Below are 12429 nucleotides of genomic sequence, written 5' to 3' on the forward strand. Positions count from 1 at the left end.
TCCTCTCTTGTGGGCACCCACGTGACATCACTAGACACGTCATCATCAACGTCACCTTCCCCACCGCTATAAGTAGAGTAGGCAGCAACACCGGGGACCAACCTCCTCCTTGGGCTGATCTGGGTACTGGCGTCAGACTGCTGAGTAGCGCTTGTTGCTACCTCCTCTTCCTGATCCAATACCAAGAGTGGCTGCGCATCAGAAATGTCCTCTTGATATGGATCGGAAAATAATTCCAGTGACTCAAGCGGAAGGTATGTGGTGGTGGTGGTGGTGGTCGTGTTGTTGGTGGTAGTGTCTTTGGGGGTGCACATAGCAGAGAGTGAAGAAGAGGGTGCAGATCGAGAGGATGAGGAGGGTGCAGAAGAGTAAGGCTGAGCGAGCCACTCAACCAAGTCTGGTGCATCCTTTAAAGTAATTGAACGCACCTTCTGCAACTTCCCACTTTGGCTCAAGCCTGTTGCTCCTGCCCTACCCCTACCACCCCTGCGGAAGGGCCTGCCTCTTCCTCTGCATGTCATTTTTTAAATGACCCTGTGACAAAACTCTTAGTCCCTATACCGCTGAAGGACTGCTGCAGTATAGGTGAGCGGTCAGCAGTGGTGCACGTCAACCCTATCTATTGTGGACCTATAGCGGTCCTTACAGAACAGCAGACTGTACCGCACTCAAGCCTATGTACCGTAGCACCCTATACCAAGTTACCAGTCCTTATAAGAACTTTTGTGGACCAAGCAGGTTGTGTATTAGTGTTTAGCAGACTGTACGTCAGTCCCTATACCGCTGAAGGACTGCTGCAGTATAGGGCAGCGGTCAGCAGTGGTGCACGTCAACCCTATCTATTGTGGACCTATAGCGGTCCTTACAGAACAGCAGACTGTACCGCACTCAAGCCTATGTACCGTAGCACCCTATACCAAGTTACCAGTCCTTATAAGAACTTTTGTGGACCAAGCAGGTTGTGTATTAGTGTTTAGCAGACTGTACGTCAGTCCCTATACCGCTGAAGGACTGCTGCAGTATAGGGCAGCGGTCAGCAGTGGTGCACGTCAACCCTATCTATTGTGGACCGATAGCGGTCCTTACAGAACAGCAGACTGTACCGCACTCAAGCCTATGTACCGTAGCACCCTATACCAAGTTACCAGTCCTTATAAGAACTTTTGTGGAACAAGCAGGTTGTGTGTTAGTGATTAGCAGACTGTACGTCAGTCCCTATACCAATGAAGGACTGCTGCAGTATAGGGCAGCGGTCAGCAGTAGTGCACGGCAACCCTATGTATTGTGGACCGATAGCGGTCCTTACAGAACAGCAGACTGTAACGCACTCAGGCCTATGTACCGTAGCACCCTATACCAAGTTACCAGTCCTTATAAGAACTTTTGTGGAACAAGCAGGTTGTGTGTTAGTGATTAGCAGACTGTACGTCAGTCCCTATACCAATGAAGGACTGCTGCAGTATAGGGCAGCGGTCAGCAGTAGTGCACGGCAACCCTATGTATTGTGGACCGATAGCGGTCCTTACAGAACAGCAGACTGTAACGCACTCAGGCCTATGTACCGTAGCACCCTATACCAAGTTACCAGTCCTTATAAGAACTTTTGTGGACCAAGCAGGTTGTGTGTTAGTGATTAGCAGACTGTACGTCAGTCCCTATACCAATGAAGGACTGCTGCAGTATAGGGCAGCGGTCAGCAGTAGTGCACGGCAACCCTATGTATTGTGGACCGATAGCGGTCCTTACAGAACAGCAGACTGTAACGCACTCAGGCCTATGTACCGTAGCACCCTATACCAAGTTACCAGTCCTTATAAGAACTTTTGTGGACCAAGCAGGTTGTGTGTTAGTGATTAGCAGACTGTACGTCAGTCCCTATACCAATGAAGGACTGCTGCAGTATAGGGCAGCGGTCAGCAGTAGTGCACGGCAACCCTATGTATTGTGGACCGATAGCGGTCCTTACAGAACAGCAGACTGTACTGCACTCAGGCCTATGTACCGTAGCACCCTATACCAAGTTACCAGTCCTTATAAAAACTTTTGTGGACCAAGCAGGTTGTGTGTTAGTGTTTAGCAGACTGTGCGTCAGTCCCTATACCGCTGAAGGACTGCTGCAGTATAGGGCAGCGGTCAGCAGTAGTGCACGGCAACCCTATGTATTGTGGACCGATAGCGGTCCTTACAGAACAGCAGACTGTAACGCACTCAGGCCTATGTACCGTAGCACCCTATACCAAGTTACCAGTCCTTATAAGAACTTTTGTGGACCAAGCAGGTTGTGTGTTAGTGATTAGCAGACTGTACGTCAGTCCCTATACCAATGAAGGACTGCTGCAGTATAGGGCAGCGGTCAGCAGTAGTGCACGGCAACCCTATGTATTGTGGACCGATAGCGGTCCTTACAGAACAGCAGACTGTAACGCACTCAGGCCTATGTACCGTAGCACCCTATACCAAGTTACCAGTCCTTATAAGAACTTTTGTGGACCAAGCAGGTTGTGTGTTAGTGATTAGCAGACTGTACGTCAGTCCCTATACCAATGAAGGACTGCTGCAGTATAGGGCAGCGGTCAGCAGTAGTGCACGGCAACCCTATGTATTGTGGACCGATAGCGGTCCTTACAGAACAGCAGACTGTAACGCACTCAGGCCTATGTACCGTAGCACCCTATACCAAGTTACCAGTCCTTATAAGAACTTTTGTGGACCAAGCAGGTTGTGTGTTAGTGATTAGCAGACTGTACGTCAGTCCCTATACCAATGAAGGACTGCTGCAGTATAGGGCAGCGGTCAGCAGTAGTGCACGGCAACCCTATGTATTGTGGACCGATAGCGGTCCTTACAGAACAGCAGACTGTACTGCACTCAGGCCTATGTACCGTAGCACCCTATACCAAGTTACCAGTCCTTATAAAAACTTTTGTGGACCAAGCAGGTTGTGTGTTAGTGTTTAGCAGACTGTGCGTCAGTCCCTATACCGCTGAAGGACTGCTGCAGTATAGGGCAGCGGTCAGCAGTAGTGCACGGCAACCCTATGTATTGTGGACCGATAGCGGTCCTTACAGAACAGCAGACTGTAACGCACTCAGGCCTATGTACCGTAGCACCCTATACCAAGTTACCAGTCCTTATAAGAACTTTTGTGGACCAAGCAGGTTGTGTGTTAGTGATTAGCAGACTGTACGTCAGTCCCTATACCAATGAAGGACTGCTGCAGTATAGGGCAGCGGTCAGCAGTAGTGCACGGCAACCCTATGTATTGTGGACCGATAGCGGTCCTTACAGAACAGCAGACTGTAACGCACTCAGGCCTATGTACCGTAGCACCCTATACCAAGTTACCAGTCCTTATAAGAACTTTTGTGGACCAAGCAGGTTGTGTGTTAGTGATTAGCAGACTGTACGTCAGTCCCTATACCAATGAAGGACTGCTGCAGTATAGGGCAGCGGTCAGCAGTAGTGCACGGCAACCCTATGTATTGTGGACCGATAGCGGTCCTTACAGAACAGCAGACTGTAACGCACTCAGGCCTATGTACCGTAGCACCCTATACCAAGTTACCAGTCCTTATAAGAACTTTTGTGGACCAAGCAGGTTGTGTGTTAGTGATTAGCAGACTGTACGTCAGTCCCTATACCAATGAAGGACTGCTGCAGTATAGGGCAGCGGTCAGCAGTAGTGCACGGCAACCCTATGTATTGTGGACCGATAGCGGTCCTTACAGAACAGCAGACTGTACTGCACTCAGGCCTATGTACCGTAGCACCCTATACCAAGTTACCAGTCCTTATAAAAACTTTTGTGGACCAAGCAGGTTGTGTGTTAGTGTTTAGCAGACTGTGCGTCAGTCCCTATACCGCTGAAGGACTGCTGCAGTATAGGGCAGCGGTCAGCAGTAGTGCACGGCAACCCTATGTATTGTGGACCGATAGCGGTCCTTACAGAACAGCAGACTGTAACGCACTCAGGCCTATGTACCGTAGCACCCTATACCAAGTTACCAGTCCTTATAAGAACTTTTGTGGACCAAGCAGGTTGTGTGTTAGTGATTAGCAGACTGTACGTCAGTCCCTATACCAATGAAGGACTGCTGCAGTATAGGGCAGCGGTCAGCAGTAGTGCACGGCAACCCTATGTATTGTGGACCGATAGCGGTCCTTACAGAACAGCAGACTGTACTGCACTCAGGCCTATGTACCGTAGCACCCTATACCAAGTTACCAGTCCTTATAAGAACTTTTGTGGACCAAGCAGGTTGTGTATTAGTGTTTAGCAGACTGTGCGTCAGTCCCTATACCGCTGAAGGACTGCTGCAGTATAGGGCAGCGGTCAGCAGTAGTGCACGGCAACCCTATGTATTGTGGACCGATAGCGGTCCTTACAGAACAGCAGACTGTACCGCACCCAAGCCTATGTACCGTAGCACCCTAGACAGACCAAGTTACCAGTCCTGATAAAGAGCTTTGTGGAACAAGTGAGTTGTGAATGATTAGCAGACTGCAGCAGAAGGGCAGCAGTCAAGTATAATATTCTTTCTATATTTGGAAGAAAGAATATTATACGTGTACAAGCCTATTACCGTACCACTGATACCAGTCCTGAAAAGAACCTTTGTGGAACTAATAGTAACAGCAAGTCTTTAAAATTATCCTCACTGCCTGACACACTGCTTCCTGCCTGTCCCTATACAAATTGGCAAAAAAGAGTAGGCTGGAACGATTAGCTGGAACAGCTCTTTTGTGGACCTGATAGTAACAGCTAATGATGATGATGATGATGATGATGAAGAAAGACTAATCTGGCTGAGCTGTCCCTAAAATAGCAGCATACAGCGCTCTGTCCCTTTATCTAAACTGACAAAAGAAACTCAGGCTGCTGACCTAACACCTATACCAGTCCTGAAAAGAACTTTTGTGTACCAAATAGCTAGCGTTTTCTCTGTCCCTACTCCACACAGGATCCTTTCCCTACAGTGACAGAAGAAAGAATGTAAAATGGCCACCGGATCGGGTGTATTTATAGGTTAGGGGGAATGTCCAAGTGTCCATGAGCTGTCATGTCTCAATTGGTTGTCCTGTAACACATGATAAACGTGTCACGAAAGGTTAAAGTTCTTGTATACATTAAACACGTAAGTCCGCCGGGGCGAACGACGGAAAAAGGCGTTCGAACCCGCGGACGGCGAAAGTCGGAAATTCGCCGCGAAACGACCGCCGGGCGAACCGTTCGGCCATCACTACTGCCTACAGGCATTGTGGTTGTAAAGGAGGGAACCCACCTGCAAAAGGGCAGGAAGCAGCCAGCAGGTGTCCGGCAGAGATCTTGGGTGGGAAAGAGCCTCCAAACTTGACTACAGGCATTGTGGTTGTAAAGTAGGGAACCCACCTGCAAAAGGGCAGGAAGCAGCCAGCAGGTGTCTAGAAGAGATCTTGGGTGGGAAAGAGCCTTCAAATCTGACTACAGGCATTGTGGTTGTAAAGGAGGGAACCCACCTGCAAAAGGACAGGAAGCATCCAGTAGGTGTCTAGGTGCTGGATGGGAAAGAGTCTCCAACCCTGACTACAGGCATTGTGGTTGTAAAGGAAGGAACCCACCTGCAAAAGGGCAGGAAGCAGCCAGCAGGTGTCCGGGAGAGATCTTGGGTGGGAAAGAGCCTCCAAACCTGACTACAGGCATTGTGGTTGTAAAGTAGGGAACCCACTTGCAAAAGGGCAGGAAGCAGCCAGCAGGTGTCTAGAAGAGATCTTGGGTGGGAAAGAGCCTCAAACCTGACTACAGGCATTGTGGTTGTAAAGTAGGGAACCCACCTGCAAAAGGGCAGGAAGCAGCCAGCAGGTGTCTAGAAGAGATCTTGGGTGGGAAAGAGCCTCCAAACCTGACTACAGGCATTGTGGTTGTAAAGTAGGGAACCCACCTGCAAAAGGGCAGGAAGCATCCAGTAGGTGTCTAGGTGCTGGATGGGAAAGAGTCTCCAACCCTGACTACAGACATTGTGGTTGTAAAGTAGGGAACCCACCTGCAAAAGGGCACAAAGCAGCCAGCAGGTGTCTAGAAGAGATCTTGGGTGGGAAAGAGCCTCCAACCCTGCCTACAGACATTGTGGTTGTAAAGGAGGGAACCCACCTGCAAAAGGGCAGGAAGCAGCCAGCAGGTGTCCGGCAGAGATCTTGGGTGGGAAAGAGCCTCCAAACCTGACTACAGGCATTGTGGTTGTAAAGTAGGGAACCCACCTGCAAAAGGGCAGGAAGCAGCCAGCAGGTGTCTAGAAGAGATCTTGGGTGGGAAAGAGCCTCAAACCTGACTACAGGCATTGTGGTTGTAAAGGAGGGAACCCACCTGCAAAAGGGCAGGAAGCATCCAGTAGGTGTCTAGGTGCTGGATGGGAAAGGGTCTCCAACCCTGACTACAGGCATTGTGGTTGTAAAGGAAGGAACCCACCTGCAAAAAAGCAGGAAGCAGCCAGCAGGTGTCCGGAAGAGATCTTGGGTGGGAAAGAGCCTCCAAACCTGACTACAGGCATTGTGGTTGTAAAGGAGGGAACCCACCTGCAAAAGGGCAGGAAGCATCCAGTAGGTGTCTAGGTGCTGGATGGGAAAGAGTCTCCAACCCTGACTACAGACATTGTGGTTGTAAAGGAAGGAACCCACCTGCAAAAGGGCAGGAAGCAGCCAGCAGGTGTCCGGGAGAGATCTTGGGTGGGAAAGAGCCTCCAAACCTGACTACAGGCATTGTGGTTGTAAAGTAGGGAACCCACCTGAAAAAGGGGCAGGAAACAGCCAGCAGGTATGGTGGTTGGTGTAGAACAGCACACAGTTGCGAGAGGGCTGTGGGATGTTAAACGCCTGAGACACTGCCTGGGCTCTTATGACCTTTCTGGACTCGGCGCAGAGCAGGCAGGGACTCTAAACCTTGCTGTGGGACTAGTTTATACTGGTGGTGAGCTAAAGTTTTTATTTGTATACCAGAAGTGTCTGAACTGTTCTGTTTGCTTTTTCTGAAGAAAAAGCTGTTTTGTTTGTCTTTTGGAAAATAAAGACTGTTTTGCTTTTACAAATACAGCTAGCTAGTGGCCCAGGCTCCCCAAATTTCAGATGTTGTATCCAAGGATTTGGGGCTCCAGGAGTCACAGAGCTATTGTTTGGGTGATAATATACAATTCCAGCAATGCACGTTGCTCCTAACGAGATTCGTATTGACTTTTTGCCTAATGTTTTACACCGTACCAGTAATGAGAAGGGGAATGACAGATGTACAACCGAAGAAGGCAAGGTGTTAGAAATCGTCCATCAGAAGTCATGAAAGTGCCCAATGTATCAATTACCCGACACATATGTCCTGCTAATGTCGTTCCATCTCTCGCTGCTTTCATCTACTCCGAGCAGCTGGTCCCAACCACGCATCCCATACGAGCTGGAATATGTCTCTAGAGCAGTATGCTTCCACGCCGGACACTCGATCCTGCTCACGGCGCAGTTTTATCGCTTTGCTAACCAACATTGACTTTTATCTTCGGAACATGCTTTACCTATTATTACTAAAGTGAAACTATCATTAAAAATGACACTTCATATGAATCAACAGAACCCATGCCACCATGAGCAGGTCACATATTTATGTGACCTGAAGCCTAGGCAAGCATCACATGGTCTCTGGCTACTAGAAGGTGGCTACGGTTGGTGCTTCACGTGAGAGCATTGAGACTGCTGGTTTTAATTTGACAGACACTGTCTGGTAGGCTTATAGTTACGGATCAGGGACCTTATTCAGCGCAAGTCACAGTTGAGCACACCAGGGTCCCCAAACCAGGAAGCCTCCATACCACCCGCTTCCATCCCCCCAACCTGACCAATAAAGGTTGGCGTGACACATTCCATTTCCACGGTTATCTCATGATGTGCTCCCTCTCTGTTTACCTCATACAGACCACCAACGGGTGTAAATGCTAAGGGCAGGGGTCTTAGAACCACAGTCAGTGGCCTGCTACAAGATTTTACATGACCGTCGACATTTTGTCCCGTTTATGCATAATGCTCTTCCATGGTGCAGACTAGCTTGCCGCCAGCACCATACCAACCAATGACGTGCTTGCTTTGATAGGACATATACTAAAATTGGAACAATACAGGGAAGATTAGCATGGACCCTGCACAAGAATGAAATGCAAATTTGTGAAGAGTTCTATATTTTTGATGTTCGGGGAAACATGGGCGCTCATCTGGCACGGAGATACCGTGCCAGACCATAACCATACCGGCCAGTCCTGTGGGAGAACAGTTCCAGGAGAGGGTGATGATGGCCTTCCAGGAACATGGCTCAGCTGCCGTTGCCTCAGCGGGATTACTACGCCCATCATCCCATCAAACTCATGAAGTGAAAGAGGGACATGTGGCCCAACAGGGCTGGACTGGGACAAAAATTTGGCCCTGGACTTCATCCAGACCGGCCCACTTTAATTTTGCAAACACACAAAAAACAGTATATAAACTGTACGCAATTGCACAAAAAAGCCCCTAGAGAGCCCCTCCTTACATCTGGGTCCCCAGAGAGCCCCTCCTTACATCTGGGTCCCCAGAGAGCCCCCCACTTACATCAGGGTCCCCAGAGAGCCTCCCCTTACATCAGGGACCCCATATAGCCTTCCCCTTACATCAGGGTTGCCAGAGAGCCCCTCTTACATCAGAGTCCCCAGAGATCATCCGCCTTACATCAGGGTCCCTAGAGAGCCAACCCCTTACATTCGGGTCCCCGCAGAGCCCCCCTTATATCCGGGTCCACAGAGAGCCTCTCTCTTACATCAGGTTCCCCAGAGAGCCTCCGGCTTACATCTGGGTCCACAGAGAGCCTCTCTCTTACATCAGGTTCCCCAGAGAGCTTCCGGCTTACATCAGGGTTCCCAGAGAGCCCCTCCTTACATCAGGGTCACCGGAAAGAGGGCAGGTAGTGGGCCGGGACCCTGTGGTTGGGGACTCCTGGACTGACTCTGGGCTATGGGCCCCAGATTTGGGGCTATAGCCCCAAAAGTCCCCCCCCAGCGATGCCACTGGCTGTCACTGAAACCGGCCCACTGAGCCATCAGCCCACCGGGAAACTCCCTATAGTCCCTGTGGCCAGTACATGCCTGTGGCCCAATATCTTCGCCTGTAAGGACGAGCGCCACTAGTGGGAGTGCTGCCAGCACCTGGATCACATCAAGCGAAAGAAGCAGTATGAGCGGGAACGGCGCCTCCTAGTGAGGGAAGCGCTCCAAGAGCAAATGGAAGCTTATTAACGTCCGTTTTTTTTCTCCTTTCTGAGTGGAGGAATAATCATTAAATTACTTTGTAATGAAGATTTCTCTTATAGTAGCAACCAATGACGCTGAGCTGCCGGGACACATGGCGTCATTCGTTGCTATGGTGCTGTCGCCTGACCCGACCGCACCATGAAAAGACATATGGCTGATCAAGGGACAACCCAGCATTCAAAAGAGGACCTGCTCTGCCTCCAGCCCTCAAACTCCGTAGAGTAGTGCAAACTTTCTAAGCCAAAGACCAGTTTACTGTCTTTCCAGCTTTAAGGGGGGGGGGGGGGTGAACTGTGGCCAATGGGAGTAGAATATTCCCCGGCATCCATGTGGCATCGTTGGTGGGGAGGAATAATGCCTCTCATTGTTGGTATCAATGGTAAGAGTAGAGAGAATGGTGCCCCATCTTTGGTGCCAGTGGGTGGAACAGTGCCCTAAGGGTCAGATAAAGGCATGCAAAAGGGTCACATCCAGCCCCCAGGCAGCAATTTGGAGAGCACTGCAGTAGAGTAAGTAGTGAGGAGAGTTATATTTCTGTACGATAAGAGTGGGAAAGAGTTCTCATTTCTGTTTAAGACCCCATTAGGGAAATTTTCCCTAACTTCCTGTCCCTGATATACCCGTACAAATGAAATTAGGCGGAGGGGAGATCAGGTATCACCAGTCCCGAATTGCACAGACAGCAATAAAAACACTGTCGAAATATGTAACCCGTCCTCATTCTATCACACATGTGTTGTTGTTTTTTATCTGTGTCCCCTTGTGGAGATACCCCATCTCTTTCTACCCTGATGTGATAAAAAAAAAAAAAAATCTGGTGGCAATAAAAACCTGAAATAAAGAGTTCTGGCCTAAAAGTGGTTGTAAAGCCTTTTATATACCCAGTGAGGGGACTATCCTCAGGGTGCTACACAGAGATGAAACAAATCCTCCTACATAAGTTGTACCTGTTTATCTGCAGTCTTCTCTTCTCTACATCTATTCAAAGTCAAGAATTTATAAAGCTTGTCTGAGAGTTCAGAAAAAAGGGGGCAGAGAGCTGAAGTTACACTGCGCAGGGCTCAGTTAAGGAGTAGTCTGAGTGCTGATTGGGGGGAAGCGACACCCCCTCCTTACAGGAACACAGCTGAAGCTGTCAATCTGCTGGAATTCCCTCCCCCGTCACCATTTATCTATAGGTGTCAGGAAAACTTGTCAGAAGTGACTCATGCTGATAACAGAGGAAGGTGGCAGCGGACAGAAATTACACTTATAGAGGGATATGCTTTGTTCATATTCCATGCCTGAGATTTACAACCACTTTAACGCTGAAACTTTCCCATAACTACAATGATTATTATTATTTTTTTAGCCGGTCCCAGTCATGTCGGCAGGTCACTGTGATTTGATATGACTTTAAACAATACTTTTTTTTTTTAGCTTAATACCCAGTAATGTCGAAGGTAAGCCAAGTCTTACAACCCCGTGCCAGCAGGGATTATCCTCTCCACTTTCTGCCTGTCATCCACCCAACAGATTATAATAGCAGCCCATTCCGGACCCTTGACCCATACCGCTGGCTCCGGGAGGGTGATGGGGTGACGCGATGTCTACCGGAATGTCTACAACATTCCCATTGCTCACGCTCATGGTGAAATGCCGGCTACGCCAAATAATACTTCATGGAATGAAGACTATCAATTCACCAGGAACGCATGGCGTCACTCATATCGCAGTGTTGACACTTTTTTCCAAAGTAGCCTCAGAGACTGAATATTGTTTTGGCATTTACAGCGCAGGCCGCAGATCGGTTTAGCAATGGGGCTGCCTCGACCATTTAAAGTGGTATTCAAGTGGTTCTAAAGCCTCAAGGTTTTCTAACTTATTGCATTCTATGACTCGCCCATATGGCTTACAGACTCACCCCCCCATCTAAACACCAGTGGCGGACTGTCCATTAGGGGTGCACAGGCACCACCCCCCCTTTCCATGCACCTGGCCCCCAAATCTACATGCAGGGCACCGGACGCATGGATTCCAATGGGGATTTTTTTTTTTTAAGCATGTGATCAGAACCAGAGGCTCTAATAGGCTTCAAAAAAGGGTGTGCTCGGGGCGCAGAGCACTGTGCCCCCCGAGCCCACCCAGTTGTGTGGCAATATCGAATGGATATTGGCTATTGTCACACTGATCCTCCTCCCGGCCAATCAGGAAGCTGGTCCTGAGAAGGAGAAGCATGCCTATTGGCCTAGGAGGAGGAAGGAGGAGACGCATGGCTGGAGGAGACAGAGGGGAAGCCCGACCAACCCACCAGAGCCGCCACTGTCTCCAGTGATGGCTCACCGGCAGCGGCTCAACCACATCCAGCACTCCCCAGCTCGGACAGGGGATGGAGGAGGAGGGGAGATCAGAGTGCCATCCTGGGCAGGACATCTGCCTCCTAAGGCAAGGAGGCCTTCCGCTGTCTCCGGGTGTTGCCGTTGTTCCCCACCTTCATGTCCATCTCCTGGGCCCCCCCCCTTCTCACTTCCACACAGCATACAGAAACAGCTGAGGCTGTCAGACACAGGCTGTGTGCTGGAGCTCCCTCCCTTGTCACCTTTTTCCTCTTGGTGTCAGGAAAACTTGTCAGAAGTGATTCACACTGATAGAGGAACGAAGCAGCAGAGAGAAATTACACTTGGTGCTCTTAATTGAGACAAATAGACACAAGCACAAGGGACATTTCTCATTCAATGTAAGTAATGTCTCTCTTTAAAAAAAAAAATACTAAACGTATGCAAAAAAAAACTAAACTAAAAGCATTGCTGGTTTTGAAAAATAACCTTTTTTTAATGTCATACCTGTAGGCCTCTGCCAAGCCTGTCCAAAAAAAACCCTAGGTAGGTGACCCCATCCCTCCTGCCCCAGCACTCTTTTTCTTCTTATGCCACACAACACAACACTACTGCAACAGAGGGGAGAAGGAGCACGCTGCGCATGCATGGATTTTGAACGAGCCAGAGCTCTCAATCCTGCAAAGCTGGAGGTGCATATCCACCATAGGCAGATCGGAGGGGTCAACTACCTAGGAGTTTTTTTTTTAGACAGGCTTGGGAAAGGCCACGCACAAGTATGGCACCAAGAAAAAAGCTCCTTCTTCATAATGTGGGCCGTGTTTTGT

At 49.3% G+C, this 12429-nt stretch overlaps 1 protein-coding gene, 1 non-coding gene and 1 pseudogene across 15 annotated transcripts in view; 2 read left to right on the forward strand and 1 right to left on the reverse strand.

Moving 5' to 3' along the window:
• Nucleotides 1-12429, reverse strand: part of CAMTA1 (calmodulin binding transcription activator 1) — a 2106456-nt gene that overhangs the window by 99400 nt on the left and 1994627 nt on the right. The window lies entirely within an intron of this gene.
• On the forward strand, nucleotides 8086-8192 carry LOC143934700 (U6 spliceosomal RNA). Its single transcript, XR_013263341.1, has one exon. It is a non-coding gene; the product is annotated as a U6 spliceosomal RNA (small nuclear RNA).
• LOC143933330 (NADH dehydrogenase [ubiquinone] 1 beta subcomplex subunit 7 pseudogene) lies at nucleotides 8208-9272 on the forward strand (annotated as a pseudogene).

Source organism: Lithobates pipiens, unplaced genomic scaffold (genome assembly GCF_037356315.1).
Source record: "Lithobates pipiens isolate NorthernLeopardFrog02 unplaced genomic scaffold, aLitPip1_a1.2 Scaffold_27, whole genome shotgun sequence".
Lineage (NCBI taxonomy): Eukaryota > Metazoa > Chordata > Amphibia > Anura > Ranidae > Lithobates > Lithobates pipiens.